The sequence below is a fragment of the Anas acuta genome, chromosome 23, assembly GCF_963932015.1.
Source record: "Anas acuta chromosome 23, bAnaAcu1.1, whole genome shotgun sequence".
Classification (NCBI taxonomy): Eukaryota; Metazoa; Chordata; class Aves; order Anseriformes; family Anatidae; genus Anas; species Anas acuta.
The window spans coordinates 6,087,985-6,101,894 of NC_089001.1; the positions used below are offsets into that span (position 1 = coordinate 6,087,985).

General features: G+C 43.5%; 1 protein-coding gene across 7 annotated transcripts in view; it reads left to right on the top strand.

The window, feature by feature from the left end:
* The window catches only part of ARHGAP32 (Rho GTPase activating protein 32), a 261,037-nt gene that overhangs the window by 72,742 nt on the left and 174,385 nt on the right, over positions 1-13,910 (top strand). Inside the window, exon 1 of one of the 7 annotated variants that reach the window (XM_068659545.1) lies at positions 5,481-5,510. The exons of the other annotated variants lie outside the window; for them this stretch is intronic. The gene's annotated coding sequence lies outside the window, so the exon portion shown is untranslated. Of the gene's footprint in view, positions 1-5,480; positions 5,511-13,910 lie in introns of those variants that run through there. 7 annotated transcript variants of the gene reach the window in all.

Genomic DNA, 13,910 nt, shown 5'->3' on the forward strand with positions numbered 1-13,910 from the left:
TCTGATTATTCTTTAACAATTTATAGCTATTGACAGTGTGCTTCAAAACTGAAAGTCCTATGTTCTCTTGGTACAGAGCTTAGAGTACCAGGAGGGTGCGATCCTGTGTGTAGAGGTAGAGGACACAGAGTATAGTTTTTTTAAAGCAAGTTTCTCTTCCAGAACTGAAAGCTTTCAGCTGGACATGTTAGTCTTAAAAACAAAGAAAAAAAACATTGCCATGATAAAAACTTCTCACTTGGTTAAATACGTGTTTTTTTTATTAGTATTTTTTTTAAGGGGGGAGGGACACTTTAAAAATCTTTAAGTAATGCCCACTTGTTTCTCAGCCTTGTGTATATTGAGGACATTCCCATTTTGACTGAAAGTTGGGAAAACGTAGTGCTCAGGAATTTTTAAGAGATTTGTTTTCAGATGCTTTTCGTGCTTGAAGGTGAGCTGGAGATGACCGATGAGAAATAATTGAGCAAGACTGAGAGCAAAGAGAAGAGAGATGCAAGAAGAAAGGAGAGGCAAAGTGTGAAGTGGAGGCTGAGAGGTGGCAGAGTGAGAGGACAGGAGGAAGCAGTGAGTTTGGAGTGGGGGGTGCGAAGGACAAAGCAGAGGAATTGGGCTGGGGTCTGAGCCTTCCAGTCGCGGGGATGCTGAGTGAGTCAGGTGGGGATCGAGCTGCTGAGTCAGAACAGGGCAGGTTTTACCGTGCATGCATTGAAAATGAAGCAAGGCAGATGTGGTGTCCGATGTGCACCTTGGGATGTGTGCGCCTCCAAACTCGCTGTACCTCAGGAACAGGAACTGGCTGCAGCAGCGAGGGCTGCGGGGTGGAGTAGGCAGCTCCTTGGTTTCATCGAGTTTCTTTGCACAGGCACATGGTGCTGTCAGCTCCCTGTTCTCCTTGGTTGTGGAAGGAGCTTCCTGCGTACTGTTCACAGGGAAGAGCTTGCAAATGTGTTTGAAGTGTGTGTCCCCAAACCAAATTCCAATATAACCTCTGCGCTTACACGTGTGGGTGGCTCGTGGCTGCTCTTTTGCTCTGGCCTGATGGTGAGGCCCAGAGCATGAGTCAGAGCGAGGATGGCAGGAGGAAGAACTGGAGCTTGGCACCCTTGCTTTGAAGGGTCTTGCTTATGTTCTGGCTTCTCTTGTGCCATGTGCTCCTTCTGCTTGTAGTTTCTGAAACTGAATGCAAAATTCGTTATCCCAGCACCTCTGGAGACACCTCAGAGGTGATCTGATTCCAGTTCGTAGGTCTGCTGCCTTTTCTTATGGGACCCCAAATCTAATCTGTTTTTCTTCCCCCCTTGCACAAAAGCAGCAGTAGCAGCGCAATGCTTACCAAAAGACTTGGCCCAGCTCCCTTTCAAAGCCGTGGGAACCCGTGTCTGCTCAGAGATGTTCGGGTACAGGAGGAGGCTGTAACGGCAGCGCGGCGATCGGCAGAGCCAGGCCTGACCTCTGCTCAACTCCCAGCCAGGAACAGCGTGTCTGTGCTGGATCATCCGTGTTAGATTATCCTCATGGCTTCCAGTGCAGTTCATAAAGGGTTGCCTAGCCTTTCATTCCCTTTCAGTAAGTTCCATGGCTGAATAAACCTCTGAAGCATCCAGAAGATGACAGTGCATTACTGCTCGGTGGATTACATATTTACAGTTACTCTGGGTTCATTTGAAAGCTTCTTTGGGAGGTCTGAAATCTCTGGTTAATCGGACGTGGGGAAGGACTTTTAACCTGACACTTCTCATAATGGTAAAGACTAGAAAGCCCTTGTTACATTAGCATGCCAAGAGTTTAACATAGCTCTTTGGTTTTTAATTCAGACAGTTCAACCCAGGGGCAATTTTAACTGGGTGATCACAAGCATCCTATTGCTTTTGCTGAAATAAGATGTCGGCTTCTCTGGACAATGAACTGATATGCAGGCGGTGGGAATGGTTTGCTTTCTCTGCAAATGAATGTAATGCAGTGTGTAGTCCTGATGGGATTTAACTGCTCTTAGAGGGGGCAGTTCTGTTTTTATGGCTCTCCACTTGAACTGAGTCTCTGGGTGCAGCTCGTTGCTGTAAACCAAATGTGACAAACTAATGAACTCCAGCAATGTGTATTTTCTTCTTTTCATTATGTATTATATAGCAATTTTCCTATTCACAGTGCCATTGAGTAGTCAAGGATTTCTCAACATTTTTTCCCCAGGGTTTATAAATTAGTGCTCCAAACGTTGTTCAGGATTGGAATGTAGCAGATGAGATTTCAGCCCTAAAGGAGTGCTTTAACCATGCAAATATGCTTTAATTTCTGGCCACAGTTCTTCATTTGTGTATTTCAGAGGGTTTTGTCCTTCCTAAAACTGAACCATAACATTACACTTTTTTTTCCAAAACATCCAAAGCTTTTGAATCTTTTTTTCATCTCTGTATGTTTTCTTGTACTAATGTTTTAATGGAATCGCTTACTTGCTGTTAGACAAATGTAACGTGTAAATACACAATGTATGACTGCAGCTTGTTCAGTCACTGTGCTGCAAGCTGGTTGGGGAGTGGAAGTGGGCAGGACCAATGCTTGTCATGCCTTTTTCTAATTCTTCACCCCCGCTGAAGAAGTGCATATTCCTACAGTGAATATGATTTTTTTTAAAGTAAAGATTTTTGATGCAAGATGTGAGATCCATATCAATAAGTGCCATGAAACCAAGAGTCGGAAGGTAAATTAAAAAAGCAATAAGCTACTTAATTACATTTTTTTTCCATGGTTTCTGAGCAAATCTTGTAATTTGGAGTGATGGGAAGAGGGGCCCTGATTCAACATCTTAATGTTTTCCCGTAGTGACATAACAATGAGGCCAAATGTTTGTATGGCATGAAACACACAGCAAGCCCCTTGCAATGCTTGAGATAAGAGTTTCAGTTTTGGGCATGTGCCCTAACACATTTGTTCAGGTGTTTGATACTCAGATGTTCTTTGAAAATGCAAGCAAGCCCGTGGCTGTCCTAGCCTCCGAAGCCTGCCTTCAGCAAGCTTTTGCATAAGCAAAGCCTGCTTCAAAACCAGCTACTGGTACAAAAGCAGTACAAAATCAGCTACTGTTAGCATCAGTGTGGGGGAACATCCACAGCACAGGAGCCATTTGAAGAATTTTCTGAAGTTAGGTTGATTTCATCTAGTATACCAAGAGAAAACAAACAAAGCATGGATTGGAAAAAAAAAAAAAAGAGGAAGAAATGGTAATGATTTCTTAATTTTGCACAGTTTCATCTGATGCACAGTGTTGACAGCTTCCCTGCAACTTTCCCAGCTTCTTACACTACCAGGGGATCTGCTCATGAGCACACATGAAAATACTTAGCCTGTCATAGACTGAAACTCTCCACTCCCTGTTAATGGTTGAACAAGGCCGGTACAAGATACCACTTTCAGAAGAGTGTTTTTCTTGAATTCTAATGTTTGTGGTTGCAGAGAGCTATTAAATTCATGCCCAGAAGGTTAACCAGAGCTGTTTTGGCTTTTTTTTTTTTTTGTCTACAAACTAATTTGTCTAATACTGCCATGGTTGCTCATAGCTTTTCGCAGGAACAACATAATGAGATTAACAAGCCTCTGATCGCTCCATATCTGATACTTAAATCCCCATGGGAAGCTGTGAAAGTGTCAGAGCTCTGCTGCTCTTGTGTGGGGGCTGCGCTGGCAAAGCAAAGAGTTATTCTTTATGTAAGATGATGAAGATTTGGTTGCTGGGAAAATGGAGTAGCTAAGCTTCAGGCTGTGTTCTTGTAGCCAGCATGATTTAAGAAACAGAGAAAAGATGCTGAGGCTGCCAGCCAGGGAGTTCATTATTGGAAAGAAGAGACAAACATCTCCACCCTGCACCCCGGCGCTGATGCTCTGATGAGGAAAGCAACTTTCAGAGGGAGACGATTCTGCAAGAGCTCACAGCACCACGAGTGGAGCTCCTGGGAGGGAAAACCCGTGTTAGAAATACCAATTTCTTGCCTTTTGCTACCAGCTAGCTATGGTGCATATGCGTGGTGTTGTCCCAAAGCACTTGCCGCTTACCTCCTTGCCCTCGTGGTCTGCGTCTGCTTCAGGCTAACAGGCAGTGAGCCTGCAGTTTGACAGGTGCCTGCAGCCTGATTTATGAAAACAGATTGATACCTAAATTACATTTCCCCCTGCTTATAAAAACATCCTGGACTGATTGATTGCGTGCAAAATTAGAAGCTTTTTCTTAAAAGCAAAACCAAAATGAGGGTGAACTGTGTATTATTAAGAAAAAAGGGAAAAAAAGCTCAGTATTGATTTTGAAGCACTGTTGTGTTTTTTTATCCCGTCTTCAGTATTGTTGAGATGCTAACAGCTGCAATATGTATTTCATGGAGATCTCCACCAGCGTCTTCTTCGTGTGCACATCCATAGCTTCCAGCCTCTTCAGTGTAAGGTGCATTCTGATTTTTAATTAGTTTCCCCAGTTTCCCAGTGGTGTCTGTGTATTTGCCAAAAACGGCTCCTCTCCAATCCTTGAGCAGAAGTTAGCTTGGTGAAGATTGTGAAGATGTTGCTGTTGGCTTGTGAAGGACTGTGCTTACTTGTCAGAATAATTCCTCTTTTCTCCATGCGTCAGTGTATGTTAACAAACATCAGAATCCTTCAAAAATATTTACTCCACTGAGTGTCTCTGATTTTGAATACTCTCCCCCTTCCAAGGCTTGATCACACATGGAACTTTTCAGGAACAGCTGCGCACAAATAACTCCAGATGCAGACAGCCCCTGAATACGATGTTCTGTTCTGTATCGGACCTGTTCGTGCTGACCTTTTCCAACCCCGCTATTGTTTTTTAAGCCCAGGATTACCTCTTTGCTTATTTAAAATATAAATTCTACATGCATATACATGTGAATTTTAACATTTAAATGGTGAAACTACTTTTATTCATTGTTCTACTCTCTTGTCCAGCTGTAGCTGTCAATGCTGGAGGTGATTTGCTGCTGTTGTAACTGTCCTTAACAAGAGCTGTAGCGTTTGTTCCATCTGCAGAGCCACACAAGCGGTGAATACCAGGCTTTGCTTGGGTGCTTATGTACTTCAGGAGAAGAGACCCTTAGGCCCCCTGAGAAGGAGTTCCTCAGTTAGATGCTCAGGTCAGAAATGCTAGCATGATTTAGCAAAGGTAAATATAAGCTTTGTGGCCATAAGATTGTGTGATGATAAAGTTTTTCCTTTAAAGAGCATTGAATTCAGTTTATTGATTTTGACTTTCCTTATTTCTTTTTGTTGAGGAAATGTCAGAGCAAAGATCATTATAAATCCTCTAAATTGTTTTCAGATGAGTCAACGTGCAGTCAGTCGAACAATGGAATGTGTACTTCACCGCATTTGCTCAGAAAACAGCCAAGCAAACCACCAGAAAGAGTAGGTCTGGAATTGCTTGAACCTTCTTGGCTGCTCCCTGCACAAGGAAGAGCATGTGTAGCTATGCCAGCTGGAATGCAGCTGCTCCTTAAATCTGGCACCTAATGGTGAGCCCTGTCAAAGTACATAACGTTGGAGAATGCTGATCAGTTTGTTTGCAGGCAGAAAAGTATGGGTGAAGGCTTGATTGCAGAGGTGGAGGAAAGCCCCACCACATCTTCATATGCAAGTCTTTCAGACTAGGTATGTTGAAGATGGAATTTGTGTGGGTTCAAAAAGCCCTGCTGGGTTAATTCAGGGCCAAAAATAAAGAAAGAAAAAAAAAAAGGCAGGTATTCATGTAGATATCTGGTTGTTCCACAGATTATCGGTGGCTACAACCATTTAAGTCTGTGCTCCGTCAGCAGTCTGCTGCTCTCCAAAATGACTCATAGTGTCTGGAGTACAGTCCTCGGAGAGAATTTGATATCACTTAGTTGTTTTGCTATGAATTTTTTCTCTGGCTTCTGTGGTGATAGGTTTAGTGACACGTGTGACATTACTGAGAAGTGCGATGTAAATGCAAACTTCAGCGTCATCGACAACAATGCTGTAAGCACGTGATTCTAGTGCATGGTGCAGAAACCTCCCTCTAGGCTTTTTCAGTGCTTTCTGCCTCTTTGATCAGTAGTAAAGATGTTGAAAAAGCTTGATGTATTTGGGTGCTAACATATCATAGTTGTCATGTTAAATTTCTGGAAAACATCAGAAGAGAAAAAAGCTAAAGCTAATAAGCTATATATATATGTTTATATATATATAAGTATTTGAGTCTTTCATACCTTGTAAATTACCATGGCACGGTTTCCTTTTGTGTTCAGTTTGATGAAGCAGTCTGCAGCCATGTAACTGATACGTTTAACATCCTGGCAAATCGCGCTAGCGGGCTTCCATCACAGGTTAAAGCAGAAGAAAAGTACCTGTGATACTGCAGAATAACCATGTATTTTTTATTTTTCTTTCCTCACAACTGCTTAACTGTCACATCTGACTCTTCTAAGAGTACATGTTAGATTGATGAAGGAGATGAAGTTGTGTGAAAGTGAAGGCCTGTCTGAAAGCTGTCACGCAGCTGTTAGGAGCACTCAGCACCTTTGGGAGATAGCAGTGTTATTACAATCATGTGTATACACAAGGGCAGAGTGAAAAAGGTAACACATGCTTGCATATGTTACACTTCTTCCTTCCTGTTCTCTCTCTTAAGGGAGTGGAAAACAAGCTTATAACTGGAATAGTATAGAAACCTTTTTTATGTACTTGTTTGGTGTCCTAATGGGAAAGACTGACATTTTATAAGTTTGCAACATGTTTTTGACATCTGTTTGGTTAAAGCATCTCACTGTTGTCACACACAGAGGATTTTGTCTTCTCCTCTGCCTGTTGACACCACGTTTCTTCTGCCTGTGCTGGAGGCTGCCCAAGGCATGTGGTGAGCTTGGGTGCAGCGCCCTTCTGTAGGGTCTGGCCTGGTGCTGACTTGTAGCACTGAGCTTTCAGCACCATGAGTCTAACACTTAATTTAGGGAGATCAGAGTAAAATTACCAGGGCTCCCAGAAGGATTTCTCCATTTATTTAATCCTATACTCTCTCTAATAGCTTCCTCTAGCCATTCATCTCCTCCATTATATGATAATATTTTTATAAACGATCTGGATGTAGGAATAGAAGGCATTTTGAGCAAGTTTGCTGATGACACCAAACTTGGAGGAGTTGTGGACTCGAATGAGGGTGGAAAGGCCTTGCAGAGGGATCTGGATAGGTTGGAGAGCTGGGCGATCGCCAACCGCATGAAGTTCAATAAGAGCAAGTGCCGGGTCCTGCACCTGGGACGGGGAAACCCTGGCTGCACGTACAGACTGGGCGACGAGACGCTGGAGAGCAGCCTAGAAAAGAGGGATCTGGGGGTCATGGTAGACAACAAGTTGAATATGAGCCGGCAGTGTGCCCTGGCAGCCAGGAGGGCCAACCGTGTCCTGGGGTGCATCAAGCACGGCATCGCTAGTAGGTCAAGGGAGGTGATTGTCCCGCTCTACTCTGCGCTGGTGCGGCCTCACCTCGAGTACTGTGTGCAGTTCTGGGCACCACAGTATAAAAAGGACATGAAACTGTTGGAGAGTGTCCAGAGGAGGGCTACGAAGATGGTGAAAGGCCTGGAGGGGAAGACGTACGAGGAACGGCTGAGGGCACTGGGCCTGTTCAGCCTGGAGAAGAGGAGGCTAAGGGGAGACCTCATCGCAGTCTACAACTTCCTCGTAAGGGGGTGTCGAGAGGCAGAAGACCTTTTCTCCATTAACACCAGCGACAGGACCCGCGGGAATGGAGTTAAGCTGAGGCAGGGGAAGTTTAGGCTGGACATCAGGAAGGGGTTCTTCACAGAGAGAGTGGTTGCACACTGGAACAGGCTCCCCAGGGAAGTGGTCACTGCACCGAGCCTGACTGAATTTAAGAAGAGATTGGACTGTGCACTTAGTCACATGGTCTGAACTTGGGTAGACCTGTGCGGTGTCAAGAGTTGGACTTGATGATCCTTAAGGGTCCCTTCCAACTCAGGATATTCTATGATTCTATGATTCTATGATAATATCTCGTTGTAGTGCTGGCCTGTGTTATACTAAAGGTGGTGAGTTTTCCCATTCGTTGTTTTGTGTGACATTTTGGGTGGAAGTCTGTTGATGTGTGCCTGCATACCTTGGGGGGGGGACTTTCTTGTTTTTATTTTTGGTTTGTTTGTTTACAGCAGCATCAATCTGATAGTGCTAATGTCTTCTCTACAGTTTACCTTCCTGTTGATGATTTCAAGTAAAATTTTGTCACATGCTTTGATGGAAGCAGTTAATTCAAAATGAGAGTTCTCTAAAGGTCCTCTGTAGCAGTCATGCATTGGCCATTTTTTTTGCACAAGTTTTTATAGCACTGCTGTGTCAGCTGGGAACATGCAAAAAATAATAAATATAAAAAAGAAGAAGGGTGTCCTCTGGCTGATGCAGTGGTCAGTCTCCTTGTATAGGGTCAGCTGAGATACAGCACAAGAATGGTTGTTGGCATGTACTCTGCACGTTACTACAGCAGTCCAAGATGTTACCGCCTGTAGGCTTTTCCTGTAGCATAATTATTGAAGCATTCAAGGGTTTCTCGTCTACTTCTGAGCAAAATCAGACCTCTTACTTTAATTTCACCGTGTCTGCTTTGGAGATGCTCCCTCTGCTCACCAGCAGAGGTGAGAACCTGTGGGCATCAAGTACTTCGGTCCTGCTACTACAGCTGATGTATGACTCTCCCCTGCAGGAAGATTGCTGTTTGTGGCAAGGTCTGTGTGCCTAGCAGGGAGGCTCTGCTGACATAATTGCATGGGTAGAGCTGTAGTGGTGAAAGCTCTGTAATGTGGAGAAGACCACCGACTGAAAGGACAAGTGTCATCTGGGAATCTCTGCCTAAATTGGGCTGCATATATGCAGTCACACTGAAAGGCTCATTTAAAGAAATGCTGATCTACTCGAGTGACTTCTTATCCTTAGTACGAGTGACCCCTCAAGCATTTAAAAAGCAGCAGTCAAGTTTCTGAAAAATCACAGGGTTGACTTTTAAAAGTATGCCTTTTAAGGTGCACTTCAACTTTTTTTTTTTTTTTAAATTTGCCCTCCAGTTTAAGTTTTTAAGTGCAAGATGGGTCATGTTGTTCAGCTTTCCTCTGCAAGATGATTTCATAATTATAGTGAAAGCAGAAAATATTTCTTAACTGTTTGACTCCGTGACTGTAACTTTGAAAATACAGAGTGCTGAGAGACTTGCAGTGAATTAACAAAAAAATTTCATACCGTCTTGCTCATTTTTGTATTCTGATGTTATTATAATACATGTCCAGTGGTATTTATGCAGGTCATGCAAGTCCTAATGGTTGCTCTGCCAACAAAACTATTTCCACGTTTCTCATCAGCTCCTTGAAAAACACCGGACAAGGTATTTTTTCTGGATGCATATGTAGAAATACACACAGACTTTCTGCTTCCTCTGAAGGGGATTTGAGGTACAGCTCCACGCAGAATCACATCACGCAGTGGCAGCACCTGCAGCCCTATGCAGGGCTGTACCAGCAGGCAGGGCCAGGCAAGCAGTGAGCTCCAGCTTCTTTCTGGGGCATGGTGGAGCCTTGGCCACGTGGAGAGCACCCAGGTAACGCTGTCTGCCCTGGAGGGTTGTTCGTTGTCTCCCACAGGGAAAAGACAGCAACGTTTTTATTTTTTTAATCGCTTTTGTATACCGTGCTGAAGTGCCATGAAATACTGCTTTGATTTCTGAGTATGTCTTACATTTCATGAGCTCCAGCTCCATAGCAGCAAGGGGAAGACGAGGTGTTCATCTCACTGATGTGAGACTTGGCAAATGAGCCTTTGTATCTGGTTACAGCTAGCAATATGCCGACATAGGATACAGCAGTGGGAACACACAGCCACTGATACGTTAAAATGGTGTTAAACACCAGCTGATGCCCATGTGGGCTTTTTAATTAGTACCTGGCCTCTTTCTGAATCTAGATGTACCTCTCTGTAGGGAAAATTTTTGATAAATCCCCAGTGGCTCATGAAAGAACAGAAGGTAATTTTCTTTTTTGGCCTTTTCTCTATTGTGCATATGCAAAGTTTTCTTGGTGCCTGCTAAAGAAAATATTTATATATATTACTAGGGAGTAAGATGCCCAGAAATCGAAAGACTCCTACAAAAGAACTTCAGACTGCTGTTTATTGAAACAAAGTACCTGTGCAGTTATAGATGGAATGTACAATGTGGTATTGCCTGGAGTTTTGTGGACAATACATCTCTGGGCAACTTACCTGGTGTTACCTACTGGAAAAATCTGATTGTCACTTGGCTATTTGGCTTAAAAGAGAAAACAAACATTTCATTCTCATGGGTACTAACGTCTCAGCCTGCCTGTTTAAACACACTGGGACCTGTGTAAGACAATGGTATTTGCTGAAAGCAGCATGCAGCAGGACTGACTGCAGGATACACAGTGTTCCAGTATGTGATTTATTTTTTTTTAAATGAGTCAAAAAGTTGAAGAAAACAGGCTAGTTACTAAATATTACTGGCTCTGAGCTGCGAGGTACTCAGGGGGCCCCAGGTTAATGCACCAGATGTGACTTTCTGGAGAATAGATTTATTTAGGCCCTGCCGTGTTGATGAAGGGCAAGAGGTTGCAATAATGCCGTGCTTTGCACATGGCTAACTGCACCAGGGGGAGGAGTGCGAGTGCAGGAGAGGAAAAAGGCACCAGCAGGGTCACCGTGTTGCAAACTCCAGAACAGTGGGCGAGCATGAGCGCCGTGCACCGTATCAGCGCTGAGTGTGACCAGTTGATGTTGCTGCTTTGTGGAGCACTGCTGAACTCTCAGCTGGTGCTTCAGACTCTTCGGTCATGCATGGGGAGCTTGAGCCAGAGCGCTGAGATTGCTGGCAGTTGCGTGCTCAGAGAACTGGCTTTGTTTAGGGTTTTCAAGGTGTTTTGTTATCACTCATCAGCTTGCGGAAATGCTGATCAGTAGGGAGTACAGTCATGTGTGCAGCGAACAAGAAATACAGGTTTGGGAAATAACTTTCATCATCTTCAGTGCTGTTTAAAGAGGGAAAATATGGAAATAGAAACTACAGGTACTTCTTCCTTGTTATATGCCCACTCGTGATAATGACTTTGCTTTTGCATATGCATTTCATAAAAACTGTAATAAAACCCTTTGGAAAAATATTTATTAGTAATTCAAAGGAAGTAAAGCCAATGAATTTAATATAGGTGCATTAGCATACATACAGATTGAACTTCTGATTAGATTGAATACACCTGCTTTTGCTGATTCCGTAAAGATGTTATTCATATGCTGACTGATATCAAGCCTTGTCTCTTTTCAAGCTCCTTTCCCAAACCTGGCCCAAGCAATCCCCTTCCCCAGCCCTCCTAATACACTCTTTAAGTTGGCTGATCAGAGAAGCAATACCCATTAATGTTGGATGTTTGCTGATGCTAGGTACAGCCCAGACAAAACAGAAAGGAAACGTGCACATCAAATAATACATTTTGCTATTATTACAAACTTAAGAGCTTAATGATACTTTTAACTACCTACAGAGGCACTTTTGAATGGGTTAAAAGAAATTAATTGAACCTGACCGGCTATCAGTACAATAGCAGGTGTATGGCAGCATGCTGGTAGAAAATAACACTGAAACCTGAGCAAGGGGTTGGTTCAACATTGCTTTATGTGCAAATGTCTGTGGCGACTGATGATGTGGGAAGAATTGCCCTGGCATTAGTGTGGTATAGCAGAAGGCTTCAGGTGCAAACGTGTTTTGTTGGTAGGAAATCTGTCTTTTCTAATGTGCTACCAATGTTTGTGTATGCTGGGAAAATAAAATGAGGTCATTTTTAGAGAATATGTTTAATTACTGCTGCATTTACAATAAAGATTTTGCTGAAAGGCGTAATTATGTAATGGGAATACGAAATGATATCAATCTCTTTCCAATAATAGAAAATTTTGTGTTTTTTTTTTTTTTTTTTTACTAACTGCTACTTTCAGCATATTTTCCAAGACATAATGAGGAGGCAGCAGGGCAGAAAGGTATTGCCTATTCATTTACTACATGAAAAATTAAGCATAACAAACTAGAAGAGGATACTAATATAGTTTAGCGATCATTTAGATTTTGCTTGAAAAACATTCATAATTAATTATGAGGATCTTGAGAAATTCATAGAAATGTGTGCCAAGAGTTTCCTTGCAAAGCACATTTATGAATCTTACATTAAATTTAAAAATCTTTGACTAATTACCTGATTAATTTGATGTATTTCAGGAAAAAGAACAGAGCAGCTGAGTCCTTTATGTTCTGTTTGACATAAGGAAGAACTTGGGTAGCACAGCAACCTCAAATGTATTTTCAAACAAGGACAGAATATTAAAAAAAAAAAATAAAAATCAGGACCAAGTCTGAGAAGACTTTTGGTGAGCCTCTTTGTGCCTGGGATGGAGCCAGCCCCAGAGACGTGAGGAGCTCTGGGGGGCTGTACTGGGGTCCTGGGCTGGTGCTGGTAACGTGGCCACAGCCCTGGGACTCCACTGGCCCCATCCAGGGGAGAGCAGGGAAGGAGCCTGGCCTGGGGATGGGCTCTGGCACAAGGGGAGAGTTGCAGCTCCCATATCAGACAGGAAGATTTGTAAAGCACAAAAATGGCCATCGGAAATCCGTGCCCACGTCCCACTTGAAAACAGGACTCAGAAGCCTAGTTCCAATTTGCTTGCAGTGCAGGCCAGGCCATTTGGTACCAAAGTTGCCATGAAAATAGGGCCTAGGCCGGAGGCAGCTGAGCAGAGGCACTGCCGTGTGCTCCTTGTGCCGTGTGGGGTTTTGGGGCTGTGACCCTGTGCGCCCCTTCTGCAGCCCTGCAGCAAGGGGCTGCCTGCCAGGCCGCGGCCTGCGCTCTGCCTCTGGCATTACTTCCTCGCTCTCCTTACGTTAGACCCGTCATCTTTCCCCCTCTCCCCTCTAAATGTGTTCCTCCTCTCGGATAACATAAGGAGGTTTAGTGCTGGTGATTAGGGTCGTGTCTCACAGCATGGGGCTCTCCTCAGCCTGCGGCCTGCTGACAGGACGAGCCCCTTCTCAGAGCGCCACGGAGTGGGCGCCTCGCCTTCGGGGGGCTGCTCTCTGCCCTGGAAGTTGTGTGCCATCTTACACTTATTGCTTTGTCCACTATATTCTTACCTTTTCTTTTTTTTTAAACCTGCTGTCTCCAAGCCTTCCTTTTTTGCTGAGTTACTCATTACGTGCTAAAAAGTCTCCTTTCAGTGTTTCGGTTCTAAAACCATCAAGATTCCTAAGAGAACGGGGGGAAGTCTGAAGAGCACTGTTGACTGTCATTTTTCCTGGGCACTAAAATAAATGTGCACAGGTTTCAATAATATCTAATTTCTTTGTGAAGGATAATAGCCTGGTCACTTCATCGTCCTGACTTTTTGCACAAGTGCCGAGGTAATGGAAATGCTTTCATTTTCCAGACTACCCTTGAGTGCTTGAGACAAATGCTTTCAAAAGCGAACCAATGCTTCTTTTTTTTTCTTTTTTCTTTTTCTTTTTTTTTTTTCTGTTGTACAGGAAAAGCTATAAATCTGTTCATCACCTGTCCATTTAGGTTAACATGTTGCACCTGCAGCCCATTTTAATGTCTTAAAATAATCAGACAGTGTGCTTTCACTGGAAGGTACGTCACTGAATCAGTTAAGGCTTTGTCTATTTATTTATTTTCCCAAGAGGGCATTTTATTACAGATAGCATGAGTCAGAACAATTAAAGGCTATGGTGAAATATGCCAGCTTCTGTGATGCAATAGGAATCGTAGTGAATGTTACCTTAAAGTTAACACACTGTGTGCTGCGTAACCTGTAAGGCAGAAGCCTACCAGTTATCTCTGTCC